Here is a 15563-nt window from a genome sequence, read left to right on the forward strand (position 1 = left end):
CTCCCACTCGGTTTGGGAGCTTTGGTACTTCCCCATGGTACTAAATGGCCTCTGAAAACCTTCAGTTTGGTCAATCAGTTCTGCAAGAATCTCAGCACTCTCCCACTCGGTTTGGGAGCTTTGGTACTTCCCCATGGTACTAAATGGATTCCCAGTATCCCCTGGGACGTAAGAGAAAATAGGATTTTAATTACCTACCGGTAAATCCTTTTCTCGTAGTCTATAGGGGATACTGGGCGCCCGTCTGGTGCTTTGTTCTTCCTGCACTGTTACTTGATTGAGTAATGTTGTTTGGTTCAGCTGTTTCTGTTCCTGGTTTTAATTTTGGTTAGCATGGCTTTCCTCTTGCTTTGTGTGTGCTGGTTTGTAATCTCACCACATTCCTTTTTCTATATCCTTCTCTCAAAGTATGTCCGTCTCCTCGGGCACAGTTTCCTAGTCTGAGTCTGGTAGGAGGGGCATAGAGGGAGAAGCCAGCGCACACTATCAAATTCTTAAAGTGCCCATGGCTCCTAGTGAATTCGTCTATACCCCATGGTACTAAATGGATTCCCAGTATCCCCTACGCACTGCGAGAAAAGGATTTACCAGAAGGTAATTAAAATCCTATTTTTTTTTATGTCTGTTTTTATTTTTAAATAGATTTTAAATGCTTTTACTTGAAATAAACTTCTAAGATTCTTACATTATCTACAAAAGAACAGACAAAAATGATTTTTACAAGGTTTATTAAACAAATATTTAGTATAAAAACTAGGTTCAAACTGAACAAAAATATGCATTGGTCATTTGACTAGGTAAATTCTTTATTAACATACTGTACAACTAATGGGGATATCCAATTACCCCCGATCAATGACCGTGGATAATTGTATCGCTGGGGATATACAGTTAGCTCCGATGCGGTGCATTCCTCCCCCTGATGCCAGCATGTATAAGGGATTATGCACCGGGTGCCTCAGGCACCTGAAGCATAAGCCGCGTTTAGTGGCCTGCCGGAGTTGCGATAACATGATTTAGATTTGGGTGGGGTGTGTTCAAACTGATATCTAAATTACAGTGTAAAAATTAAACAGCTAGTATTTACTGTGCACAGAAACAATATAACCCACCCAAATCTAAATCTCTGCACATGTTGCATCTGCCCCACCTGCAGTGAAACATGTTTTTGCCTATTAGTGTGTTTTTTTTCGTTTGCTAACAAACCTTAATAACCCCCTAAGTCTGCGCATCAGAAGTAATATGAAAAAGTTAGCAGGCATATTAGTACAGCACATTACATTTTTATCAGCATTTAAAATAGGTCAGACAGATTCTGCCCTGCCACCTCCTCAACCTCACTCTCCACCTCCCCCTAACTAGCCTCTACCCCAAACAGCCCATGACCTACCCACAACAACACAGCACACAGAAAAAAAGACACACACATTCTTCCAGTACACTAACAACACACACCCCATAAACACACAAAGAAACAGTGACAGGACTCGACTAAAAAAAAGAAAGACAAAACAAAAAAATTAGGCTACGGAACTTTGCAAACACAGAGGGGTATATTTACTAAGGTCCCGATTTTGACCGAGATGCCGTTTTTTCTTCAAAGTGTCATCTCGGTAATTTACTAAGCAAAAATCATGGCAGTGATGAGGGCATTCGTAATATTTTGGAAGTCCTAGGAAAAAAATCACGAATCAATACACCATCGGTCAAATACGCCTGCAATTTGCTAGAAATCGGGAATTTACTAAAAAGTGCAAAACACAAACACTGCCGACAATAGCCAAACACTGCCGTGATAAAATACAAATCGTGAAAAAGTGCTAAAAAAAAACAGACCTGCTTTTTTATCCCGTGTTTGTATAGGCATGCACGGATCCATGAGATCCGTGCATGTTTTTCAGTGGGAAGGGGGGTGAAATGTTCTAAATTTACCGAAAAAAAATTGCGTGGGGTCCCCCCTCCTAAGGCAAACCAGCCTCGGGCTCTTTGAGCCGATCCTGGTTGCAGAAATATGGGAAAAAAATGGACAGGGGTTCCCCCATATTTAAGCAACCAGCATCGGGCTCTGCGCCTGGTCCTGGTTCCAAAAATACGGGGGACAAAAAGAGTAGGGGTCCCCCGTATTTTTGAAACCAGCACCGGGCTCCACTAGCTGGACAGATAATGCCACAGCCGGGGGTCACTTTTATACAGTGCCTTTGCGGCCGTGGCATCAAATATCCAACTAGTCACCCCTGGCCGGGGTACCCTGGGGGAGTGGGGACCCCTTCAATCAAGGGGTCCAGCCACCCAAGGGCCAGGGGTGAAGCCCGAGGCTGCCCCCCCCCATCCAATGGGCTGCGGATGGGGGGCTGATAGCCTTTGTGATAAGTGTTTGATATTGTTTTTAGTAGCAGTACTACAAGGCCCAGCAAGCCTCCCCCGCAAGCTGGTACTTGGAGAACCTCAAGTACCAGCATGCGGCGGAAAAATGGGCCCGCTGGTACCTGTAGTACTACTACAAAAAAATACCACAATAAAGACATTACACACACACCTTGACAGTATAACTTTAATACATCCATCCACACCTCCATATACACATACTTACCTTATGTTCCCACGCAGATCGGTCCTCTTCTCCAGTAGAATCCATGGTGTACCTGTAGAAAAAATTATACTCACATAATCCATGGTTGAAGGCTCCTCGGTAACTCCTTTTGTAATCCACGTACTTGAAAAAATAAAAAAACGGATACCCGACCACGAACTGAAAGGGGACCCATGTTTTCACATGGGCCCCCTTTCCCCGAATGCCAGAAACCCACTCTGACTGATGTCTAAGTGGGTTTCCTCAGCCAATCAGGGAGCGCCACGTTGTAGCACCCTCCTGATCGGCTGTGTGCTCCTGTACTGTATGACAGGCGGCACACGGCAGTGTTACAATGTAGCGCCTATGCGCTCCATTGTAACCAATGATGGGAACTTTGTGGTCAGCGGTGAGGTCACTTTCGGTCAAAAAAGTTATACTGTCAAGGTGTGTGTGTAATGTCTTTATTGTGGTATTTTTTTAGTAGTAGTACTACAGGTACCAGCGGGCCCATTTTTCCGCCGCATGCTGGTACTTGTGGTTCTCCAAGTACCAGCTTGCGGGGGAGGCTTGCTGGGCCTTTTAGTACTGCTACTAAAAACAATATCAAACACTTATCACAAAGGCTATCAGCCCCCCATCCGCAGCATTGGATGGGGGGGACTGCCTCGGGCTTCACCCCTGGCCCTTGGGTGGCTGGGGGGGGGGACCCCTTGATTGAAGGGGTCCCCACTCCCCCAGGGTACCCCGGCCAGGGGTGACTAGTGGATATTTGATGCCACGTCCGCAAAGGCACTGTATAAAAGTGACCTCCGGCTGTGGCATTATCTGTCCAGCTAGTGGAGTCCGGTGCTGGTTTCAAAAATACGGGGGTCCCCTACTCTTTTTGTCCCCCGTATTTTTGGAACCAGGACCAGGCGCAGAGCCCGATGCTGGTTGCTTAAATATGGGGGAACCCCTGTACATTTTTTTCCCATATTTCTGCAACCAGGATCGGCTCAAAGAGCCCGAGGCTGGTTTGCCTTAGGAGGGGGGACCCCACGCAATTTTTTTTTAACATTTAAACTTTATTTATTTTTTTAACAAAGTGCACAATGAAGCCCAGCACGGATCTCTCAGATCCGGCCGAGATTCATTGTATTAAAGTCGGCAGTGTTTTACAAGTCACTCACGTAAAACACTGCCTAAAAAAACGAGTGACATCGACATCGGAAAACCCGAAAATGCAGAATACGGCAGCTTAGTAAATTAGTCGTAATCAATTCAAAAAGTTGCATATTTACACTTTCGATGTCATTCGTGATTGAACTTTGACCTCAAACGGGAAAACACAAATCTTAGTAAATTTACCCCAGAGTGTCAGATTCATAAATGACTGGGAGTGTTTGAGAAAACTCGGATGTAAAAACATGATCGCATATACATCATTGACAAGCACAGTTCCACATAACATGAATATTAGTAAATTTGATTGTTTTAAATGTAAACATTCTCATGTCCCTGCAATGCCAATCATGTTTAAACGTTGAACAAACATGAATCTTACTCAGTTTACCTTATTATCACTAACTCCAACCCAGGCATAGGGCAATGTACAGTAGTAGTATAAGTGTAATTATACAAATGCATGTATGACTTAAGGAAGATCTTCTGTGGAAATTAAGTGGTTAATTACGGCTTGATTATTCCTCAGATAAAAGAATGACCATTTGTTTCTGAGATCTGATATTCCAAGTGTCAAGCCAGTATCTAGAACATCAGCAAGACTCCGCACATTTTCAGTGTTTTTTAATCCTGAACTCCCAAGCATAAATTCAGTTCGTTGGCTATGCTGATGTCTTGTCCTTTGATCTATAATAAGGACCTCTGTTTATACAGGATTCAGTCTCATCCAACTGACAGCCAACTGGAGAGACAGTGGAATGCCACAGTCTGCCGCTAATTCAGTTCCATTCATGACATTATGTTCTAATTATCACCAGAGTGTCCCAGATCTGCAGGCTTTATGAGTGTGAGTAATATACTATTGTGGTGTACCTTAGTGCATAGAGGAAATACACACCTATAAATTATGTTATGGTTTTATCATCTTGTCAGTGAGGGAAAGGCCATGCATGATAAGTCTTGGTAGATTTTTATTCAGTGGCCATTGAAATATGTGCTCTGTAGGCTTCTTACTGTATGCAGTATATCTTCCTTCCCCACTAGTGAACCCGTCTGGGGTATAGACGGGTGATGACTGAAGTCTGGCACTTTAAATATTCTAAAAAATAAGAATTGGCTCCTCTCCCACTGTATACCACATTGGCCTCAGTTTAGCGTAAGTAAAGTACCAGAGGGAGCCGGGTGATTACTAGAGCTGTCATCAGCCATTATCCTTTTTTTTTTTTTTTTTACTTCATTTTGGATTCTACAGGCAGACTACAAGGCTGCTGCAGTGTTTCTGCACAGTGGGAGCCTACAGATGGACCTGCCATGGCTTACTGAGGCCAGTGTCTGGATCCTAGCTATTTGCCAGGCCCTTAAAATCTAAGAGAATGACAACGCTGAGTCTCAGAAAGAATAAGAACCTTTCTGTTATTTACTCTCTTTCCCTCTGCTAGAAGAACAGTTGTCTGGAGCCTGGAAGTCTCCAGATAAAATTTTCCAGACATCTAGACACTTGCTTGTTCTTTATCCATTGGTTCATAGACAGGGCTAAGTGAGAAAATCCACACCTGGTGGATCTCTCTTTCTCATCTTTCCAAGAAGATGACTTTTCCAGTCCTAGAGGCTACTTCCTTTAGGGATGGGTTCGACAGAAAATTAGAAACAACCCTCAAATCTATCTACACAGTGGCAGGGATTTCATGGTGAGAGCTTGTTTGTTTCATCTCTTCATTTTGTTACTCCACTTTGCCATTCTGGGCTCTTACTTCCAATTTATGGCTCTGCCCTTAGGCATGCAATTGTTGCCGTCCCCTAGGTGTTTACAAAAGTGATGGCAGTGATAACTGCTCCGCGACCACAGGACCTGTTCTGCACATGCGCAGAAGGACTACCTTCTGCGTGGGTGAGAAGCACTCTATTTGCAGGAATACAGTGAGCTGACATGCTTTAAGATGGCACAAAGCCTGTCCCAAAACTTATTCCTACTATGCTTCGAGCTAAGAAGCCAGTGTCAGCTGCACACTATCATTACATTTGGAAGTCTTATGTCACTTTGTGTGAAAGTTGTGAATTCCCAATTACCCCGCTGTCCCAACTTCCTCTGTTCCTCCAGGCAGGAGTGGATGCTGATCTCTGACTGGGTTCACTGATGGTGCAGGTCAATCCATCAGCCCTATCCAACTTTTTTCAGTGTCAATTGGCTCTGCTGCTAGATCAACAAGCTTTTTTGCAGGGAGTCCTTTTGTGCCTCCTACTGCCCCATGGAATCTCAACGTTGTGTTGACTTTCCTGCAATCAGAAGTGTTTGAGCCCCTTGATGAGGTGGATCTCAATTATTTGTCATGGAAGACAGTTCTGATTTTGGCTCTTGTTTCAGCTTGAAAGGTTGTCAGAGCTTGGGGCTTTGTCCTGTCGCTCTCCCTACCTTGTTTTTCTTGTCAAAGGTGGACTCAGCCTTCCACATTAATCAACCCATTATGGTTCCTGTCTTGTTGGATAAAGATGCATTTCTGGATGTGGCTAGGGCTCTTCGAGTCTGTTTGTCGTACTGCTTCCATGTGCAAAACTGATTCTTTGTGCTGTATAATGCCTCCAGACAGGGCTGGTCTGCTACTCTGCAGACCCTTTTCAGGTGGAACCATCTGGTTATTAATCATCTTCGCCAATGCTTGACTGTCTCCTAGCTGCATTTCTGCTCCTGGGATGCCAGGTGATTAGCTTCTGGTTCTCAACTTTGCTATGCAGTCACTTGATCCACAATTTGAACAAGTAATGGTAAAGATTTCCCTTAAAATTTCCTCTGCTGCAAAATGAATGATAAAGTGTATACACACACATATATAGTGAACAATATCATTTAGTGACGTCACCCCTCCAATCCCTGAACATGCAGTCATGAAAGATATAGCCTAAATCTAACTGCATGTTCAGTTGATAAAGATAAATGATAACACAAGTTTGAAAATTGTGTATTTGAAGTCAATTCCCTTCCTGAGATATACTATCACAGGTTCAGGGCTACAAATAGATTCTGAAAAACATCAAGCAATTCAGGAGTGGCCACTTCCTACAACCCTTAAAGCAGTGCAGCACTTCCTCGGATTTGCCAACTATTACTTTAAATTTATTAAAGACTTTTCTACCATCATATCACCCGTTACTGCTCTCACTTGGAAGAATGCCAATCCATCTCGCTAGTCAGGTAAGGGGAAAAAAAACGACTTTTCAAATACTTAAACAAAAGTTCATCACTGTTCCTGTATTAAGCCAACCTGATGTCTCCCTACCATTCATTTTGGAAGTAGATGCTTCCTCTGTAGGTGTTAGCGAAGTACTTTCCAGTGATCCCAAAATGGTCATCTCCAAATTTTTGGGTTTTTTTTATCCTGCAAATTTCTACTAGCAGAGTGTAACTACTCCATTGGAGATCAGTAATTACTCGCTATAAAGCTGGCTCTGGAAGAATGGTGCTACCTATTAGAAGGAGCTAGTTATCCTTTTTCCATTCTGACTGATCATAAGAATCTGTTATGCCTAAATTTGGTTTACTGTTTAAACCCAAGTGATATAGATTTGGAAAACATCGCGCTATTAATAGAATAAAATATAATAATATTGATTTTTGTGATATTATTTATCAGGCTGTAAAAGTTGTCAGAAATGAGGTCGGGAGACTTTATATGAATAAAAAAATATATGTATACTTTTTATTTTATACCAAATACTACACCATAAACATAAAACATATATATATAAAAAGATTCTTTTCTATGCAAGCATCAGATATTTAGTAGTCATAGCATAATTCGGGACCTCTAAATGAATTAAACTATAATAACAACTCAAGTGAGTATATTATAAAGTAGATACCACGTGTCCTTTATAGACAATATGTGTCAGGTTGTATTTCTTTGCAAGATCCACACGGGTTTAATAGATGGTTCTATAAGCCGGCGTCCCGGCTGTAATGATTAGTTCAGAATAAAGTGAAGGTAAGATAGTTACCGCCTGTGGCTGTCAAAGTTATACCTTATAGCGTCCTTCCTTTCCCGGTGGTGAGGCTATCACCGCCCCGGGCGTGTTGTATCGAGTGTCCGTGATATAATGGGAGACAGATTACTCACAGGTGGTTGCTGCCGAAGCTGCGTGCCGTCTTTCCTCTCCCGGTGGTGAGGCCGTCACCGCTCCGGGTTGCTGCTCCAATGTGCTCGCGAATGCAGCCCGTAGGTCTCCCGCTGTCAGTGTGTTACAGCTGGGATGTTCGGTGAACAAATTGCCGGACAAATTACCAAGCAGGGCGGAAGGTAATCTGGAAGGTGCTTGTTGGTATTAGGCGGCTGTAGTAGCTCTATATAGGCTGTCAGGAGCCAAGTCCGTTTCTCCCGGTGGATCGAGACACTGCTGGATATCCAATGTACGTCAACGCGTTTCGTCCCACAATGCACTGGGACTTCCTCAGGACTGCCATTTAGTTGTGGTGTTCCTTTTTTATATAGCCAACAATGATCTCTAATTGATTAATTGATTATAGCTGTTTGCAGCAAATTGGTTTAGAGCCATACAGATTCTCTAGGTTTTTATATATGAGTCATCTGATTCCTGATGCTTATAGATATCTTAATACTTATAGAATAATAATAATAACCATAAATAATAATTACATATAAAAACAATATAATATACTATAATATAATAAAAAAAGGTCTCCCAACCTGAAGCTTTAATTAATTCTAACCTACATAAGACATTTATATCTTTGGTTTATCCCAGCTGAATAAAATTTCACGCAACGCAATTTGAGTATTGAGGAGGAAATTCACTACCACAATTCTACATTTATAAAAGATAAGTATCACATAAGAGAGGGAAAATTAACAGTATTATTCATAATAAGATGTATATAAATATGCAAAATTTACTTATCATTGTTGGCTATATAAAAAAGGAACACCACAAGAGGAAAGAGAGGAAAGACGGCACGCAGCTTCGGCAGGAACCACCTGTGAGTAATCTGTCTCCCATTATATCACGGACACTCGATACAACACGCCCGGGGCGGTGATAGCCTCACCACCGGGAAAGGAAGGACGCTATAAGGTATAACTTTGACAGCCACAGGCGGTAACTATCTTACCTTCACTTTATTCTGAACTAATCATTACAGCCGGGACGCCGGCTTATAGAACCATCTATTAAACCCGTGTGGATCTTGCAAAGAAATACAACCTGACACATATTGTCTATAAAGGACACGTGGTATCTACTTTATAATATACTCACTTGAGTTGTTATTATAGTTTAATTCATTTAGAGGTCCTGAATTATGCTATGACTACTAAATATCTGATGCTTGCATAGAAAAGAATCTTTTTATATATATATGTTTTATGTTTATGGTGTAGTATTTGGTATAAAATAAAAAGTATACATATATTTTTTTATTCATATAAAGTCTCCCGACCTCATTTCTGACAACTTTTACAGCCTGATAAATAATATCACAAAAATCAATATTATTATATTTTATTCTATTAATAGCGCGATGTTTTCCAAATCTATATCACTTCGTTTATGCTAGAGACCCTAACCAAGTCTCAAAACAGACGCTGCTGTTTACTTACATGAAATAAATAACAAAAATATCTGTATACTAACAATATATTGAACAGCGCCGGGAGAGTGGGATCAGCATACCACTGGGGATTTCTTCTCCTTTATATCTCTGTTTAAACCCAAGGCAAGCTAGATGGGCCCTTTTCTTCTCATGATTTAATTTCAAGTTGTCTTTTCGTTCTGGGGTACAGAATCGGAAAGCGGACACCCTCTCTCACTGCATGGAACAGGAAAATGAGATTACCTCCATTGAGAAACATTTAATCATTGATCCTGTGGCATTCTTTACAGTTGAAATAGTTCCCACACCTACTGCAGGGAAAAGTTTTGTTAAACCTGCATTACGCAAAAAATTGTTACATTGGGCTCACTCTTCTCATTTTGCAGGTCATGTAGGAGTGCAGAAGACAACAGAGTCCTACTGGTGGCCTTAGTTAAGGAAGGATGTTCAAGACTTTGGGGGTCATTCCGACCTGATCGCACGCTGCCTATTTTTTGCAGTGCTGCGATCAGGTCAAAACTCGGCAAAACTGCGCATGCATATGCACCGCAATGCGCAGGCGCGTTGTACGGGTACAAAGCGGATTGGCTGAACAGGCTGAAATGATCGCAGCGGCTGAGTAAGTTCAGACCTGCTCAGAAACTGCACAAACTGTTTTTGTACCGATCGGCTGCACAAGCGTTCGCACACTTGCAAAGCGAAAATACACTCCCCCATAGGTGGCGACTATCTGATCGCAGCTCTGCAAAAAATAGGTAGCGAGTGATCAACTCGGATAACCCCCTTTGTTTCTTCTTGTTCCAAGTGTGCCCAGTACAAGATTAATCATCAACTGCTGGGCAGCTCATTCCTTTGTCAGTACCACATCAACCGTGGACCCACCTGTATATAGACTTTATTACAGACTTGCCTCTTTCAACCAAATTCAACACCATATGGGTAGTTGTTGATCGATTCACCAAAATGTCTCACTTTTTTTCTTACCAGTCTTCTTCAGCGTCAAAACTTACTAAACTGTTTATTCAAGAAATCTTTTGTCTTCATGGTCTTCCAGTGGAAATAATCTCTGACCACGGAGTCCAATTTGTTGCCAAGTTCTGGTGCTCTTTATGTACCACTTTACCAATCCAGCTCAAATTTTCTTCTGCATACCATCCTCAGACCATTGTTCAAACAGAAAGAGTTAACCAGGATTTGGAATCATTTCTTTGCTTGTACATATCTTCTTCAACTGGGCTGAATTGCTATCTTGCGCAGCATTCTGCCACAACAATCAATATTTATTATTTATTTATTAACAGTTTCTTATATAGCGCAGCAAATTCCGTTGCGCTTTACAATTGGAAATAACAATGATATAACAAACTGGGTAATAAACAGTCATAGAGGTAGGAAGGCCCTGCTCGCAAGCTTACAATCTATAGAATTTATCTTCAGGAACTAATCCCTTCTTTGCCAATTATGGGCTTCATCCTAGAGTTCCAGATTGCCAGCATCTCCGATTCCAACAGCTGATCAAACATTGTAGCAGTTAGTAAAATCTGGAGAGATGTTCGCTCTTCCCTTCTCAAGGCTTCTGTCATGTATTTGATTATACAATTGTGGGTGGAAAAATGTGCAGTGAAAAAAGAATTTGCAGCAAAATATTATACCAATATGGCACAAACACCAGTCCTAAATTCTGTCAAAAATATGTGTGTGGAGTGGTATCTATAGTGAGCGCTATTCTTTTAAACATTCAGATTAATGTCCAATTTAATGAGTCTGATTTGTATAAAAATCGACATACAGTATACTTTATTTGGACAAATTACCATAAGTGAGACAGTGCACATACCTGTAGAATATAACACATAAACACATGAAATATTAAAATACAGAAATGATTGGGTATTGCACAGAACCTTTGTAAACATTTACATGTAAACTAGTGATGAGCGGGTTCAGTTCCTCGGAAACCGAACCCCCCTGAACTTCACCCATTTTACACGGGTCCGAGGCATACTCGGATTCTCCCGTATGTCTCGGTTAACCCGAGCGCGCCCGAACGTCATCATCCCGCGGTCGGATTCTCGCGAGATTCGTATTCTATATAAGGAGCCGTGCGTCGCCGCCATTTTCACTCGTGCATTGGAAATGTTAGGGAGAGGACGTGGCTGGCGTCCTCTCCGTTTATTAATGTTGCTGCAAATATTTGTGCTTATTGCTTAATTGTGGGGACTGGGGAGCAGCTGTATTATATAGGAGGAGTACAGTGCAGAGTTTTGCTGATCAGTGACCACCAGTTTTATCCGTTCTCTGCCTGAAAAACGCTCCATATCTGTGCTCAGTGTGCTGCATATATCTGTGCTCACACTGCTTTATTGTGGGGACTGGGGACCAGCAGTATTATATAGGAGGAGTACAGTGCAGAGTTTTGCTGACAGTGACCACCAGTATGTACAGTATAGCAGTACGGTACGGAAGGCCACTGCTCTATCTACCTCTGTGTCGTCAAGTATACTATCCATCTAGATTCTATACCTGTGTTGCATTTTAGTTTTGCAGTTTGCTGACAGTGACCACCAGTATATATAGCAGTACGGTACGGAAGGCCACTGCTCTACCTACCTCTGTGTCATCTAGATTCTATACCTGTGGTGCATTTTAGTTTTGCAGTTTGCTGACAGTGACCACCAGTATATATAGCAGTATGGTACGGAAGGCCACTGCTCTACCTACCTCTGTGTCGTCAAGTATACTATCCATCTAGATTCTATACCTGTGGTGCATTTTAGTTTTGCAGTTTGCTGACAGTGACCACCAGTATATATAGCAGTACGGTACGGAAGGCCACTGCTCTACCTACCTCTTTGTCGTCAAGTATACTATCCATCTAGATTCTATACCTGTGGTGCATTTTAGTTTTGCAGTTTGCTGACAGTGACCACCAGTATATATAGCAGTACGGTACGGAAGGCCACTGCTGTACCTACCTCTGTGTCGTCAAGTATACTATCCATCTAGATTCTATACCTGTGATGCATTTTAGTTTTGCAGTTTGCTGACAGTGACCACCAGTATATATAGCAGTACGGTACGGAAGGCCACTACTCTACCTACCTCTGTGTCGTCAAGTATACTATCCATCTAGATTCTATACCTGTGGTGCATTTTAGTTTTGCAGTTTGCGGACAGTGACCACCAGTATATATAGCAGTACGGTACGGAAGGCCACTGCTCTACCTACCTCTGTGTCATCAAGTATACTATCCATCTAGATTCTATACCTGTGGTGCATTTTAGTTTTGCAGTTTGCTGACATTGACCACCAGAATATATAGCAGTACGGTACGGAAGGCCACTGCTCTACCTACCTTTGTGTCATCAAGTATACTATCCATCTAGATTCTATACCTGTGGTGCATTTTAGTTTTGCAGTTTGCTGACAGTGACCACCAGTATATATAGCAGTACGGTACGGAAGGCCACTGCTCTACCTACCTCTGTGTCGTCAAGGATACTATCCATCTAGATTCTATACCTGTGGTGCATTTTAGTTTTGCAGTTTGCTGACAGTGACCACCAGTATATATAGCAGTACGGTACTGAAGGCCACTGCTCTACCTACCTCTGTGTCGTCATTTATACTATCCATCTAGATTTTATACCTGTGATGCATTTTAGTTTTGCAGTTTGCTGACAGTGACCATCAGTATATATAGCAGTACGGTACGGAAGGCCACTGCTCTACCTACCGCTGTGTCGTCAAGTATACTATCCATGTAGATTCTATACCTGTGGTGCATTTTAGTTTTGCAGTATGCTGACAGTGACCACCAGTATATATAGCAGTACGGTACGGAAGGCCACTGCTCTACCTACCTCTGTGTCGTCAAGGATACTATCCATCTAGATTCTATACCTGTGGTGCATTTTAGTTTTGCAGTTTGCTGACAGTGACCACCAGTATATATAGCAGTACGGTACGGAAGGCCACTGCTCTACCTACCTCTGTGTCGTCAAGTATACTATCCATGTAGATTCTATACCTGTGGTGCATTTTAGTTTTGCAGTATGCTGACAGTGACCACCAGTATATATAGCAGTACGGTACGGAAGGCCACTGCTCTACCTACCTCTGTGTCATCAAGTATACTATCCATCTAGATTCTATACCTGTGGTGCATTTTAGTTTTGCAGTTTGCTGACAGTGACCACCAGTATATATAGCAGTACGGTACGGAAGGCCACTGCTCTACCTACCTCTGTGTCGTCAAGTATACTATCCATCTAGATTCTATACCTGCGGTGCATTTTAGTTTTGCAGTTTGCTGACAGGGAACACCAGTATATATAGCAGTACGGTACTGAAGGCCACTGTTCTACCTACCTCTGTGTCGTCAAGTATACTATCCATCTAGATTCTATACCTGTGGTGCATTTTAGTTTTGCAGTTTGCTGACAGTGACCACCAGTATATATAGCAGTTCGGTACGGAAGGCCACTGCTCTACCTACCTCTGTGTCGTCAAGTATACTATCCATCCATACCGGTGGTGCATTTCAGTTGTGCGCAGTATATATATTAGTAGGCCATTGCTATTGATACTTGCATACAATTCCACACATTAAAAAATGGAGAACAAAAATGTGGAGGTTAAAATAGGGAAAGATCAAGATCCACTACCACCTCGTGCTGAAGCTGCTGCCACTAGTCATGGCCGAGACGATGAAATGCCATCAACGTCGTCTGCCAAGGCCGATGCCCAATGTCATAGTAGAGAGCATGTAAAATCCAAAAAACAAAAGTTCAGTAAAATGACCCAAAAATCAAAATTGAAAGCGTCTGATGAGAAGCGTAAACTTGCCAATATGCCATTTACGACACGGAGTGGCAAGGAACGGCTGAGGCCCTGGCCTATGTTCATGGCTAGTGGTTCAGCTTCACATGAGGATGGAAGCACTCATCCTCTCGCTAGAAAACTGCAGTGCCACTCCTAGATGGGCCAGGTGTTTGTGTCATCCACTTGGGTCACTTAGCTTAGTTACACAGCTACTTCATTGCGCCTCTTTTTTTCTTTGCATCATGTGCTGTTTGGGGACTATTTTTTTGAAGTGCCATCCTGTCTGACACTGCAGTGCCACTCCTAGATGGGCCAGGTGTTTGTGTCGGCCACTTGGGTCGCTTAGCTTAGCCATCCAGCGACCTCGGTGCAAATTTTAGGACTAAAAATAATATTGTGAGGTGTTCAGAATAGACTGAAAATGAGTGTAAATTATGGTTATTGAGGTTATTAATACTATGGGATCAAAATGACCCCCAAATTCTATGATTTAAGCTGTTTTTGAGGGTTTTTTGTATAAAAACACCCGAATCCAAAACACACCCGAATCCGACAAAAAAATTTCAGGGAGGTTTTGGCAAAACGTGTCCGAATTCAAAACACGGCCGCAGAACCGAATCCAAAACTAAAACACAAAACCCGAAAAATTTCCGGTGCACATCTCTAATGTAAACACGTTTTGATGACAGTTCCAGTGCTGATATGATATAATGAATTTGAAAAATGGAAAGGATTTCTGGCTCATACCGTTCAAGGTAAGTGGTGTGTGCCTTGATATAAAGATAGGTTCCCAGCAGGCAGCCCAGTAACACACCACAAACTTTGCCCCAATGAAGATGGATTCAGCGGGAGTCCAGGCAAGAGTCCCGATATTCAAAGTCCGGTTGTTGGCACAATGCGTTTCGGATGTATCATCCTTTTTCAAATGCATATGGTTGTGTGTATCCTATGGCTCTATCTAAAGGCTTAATCCGGAAATGAGAAAAACTTGTTTCTTACCCGGTTCTCGCGGTTTGCGTTCCACCGCAAAACCAGAAGTGTGCGTTCCACTGGCCGCGATCGTCGGCGGAAATTGATAATTCATCACTCCTGTGGCTTGCGTTTCCCTGCCAGAGTGATACCGGATGTGTGCATTCCACCTCTGATTTGGGAGTCTGGAGTTTACATTTCACCAGCAGAATGTTCCCAGACATATTTCAAGTGTCCACGATTTTCATTACACAGTTGCACATGTCATCATTCATTAAAATATTTATATATAATCTTCATTAGACATCTTCATTAGACATGATGTAGACATGATAGCCTTATTGTGCTTCAAAAGTGATAGTATAAATACAAGTTGCCAGTGATTACCTAACATGGTACTTTGTATTCCCATGGAGTACATCCCCAATAGCAATATT

Source organism: Pseudophryne corroboree, chromosome 5 (assembly GCF_028390025.1).
Source record: "Pseudophryne corroboree isolate aPseCor3 chromosome 5, aPseCor3.hap2, whole genome shotgun sequence".
NCBI lineage: Eukaryota > Metazoa > Chordata > Amphibia > Anura > Myobatrachidae > Pseudophryne > Pseudophryne corroboree.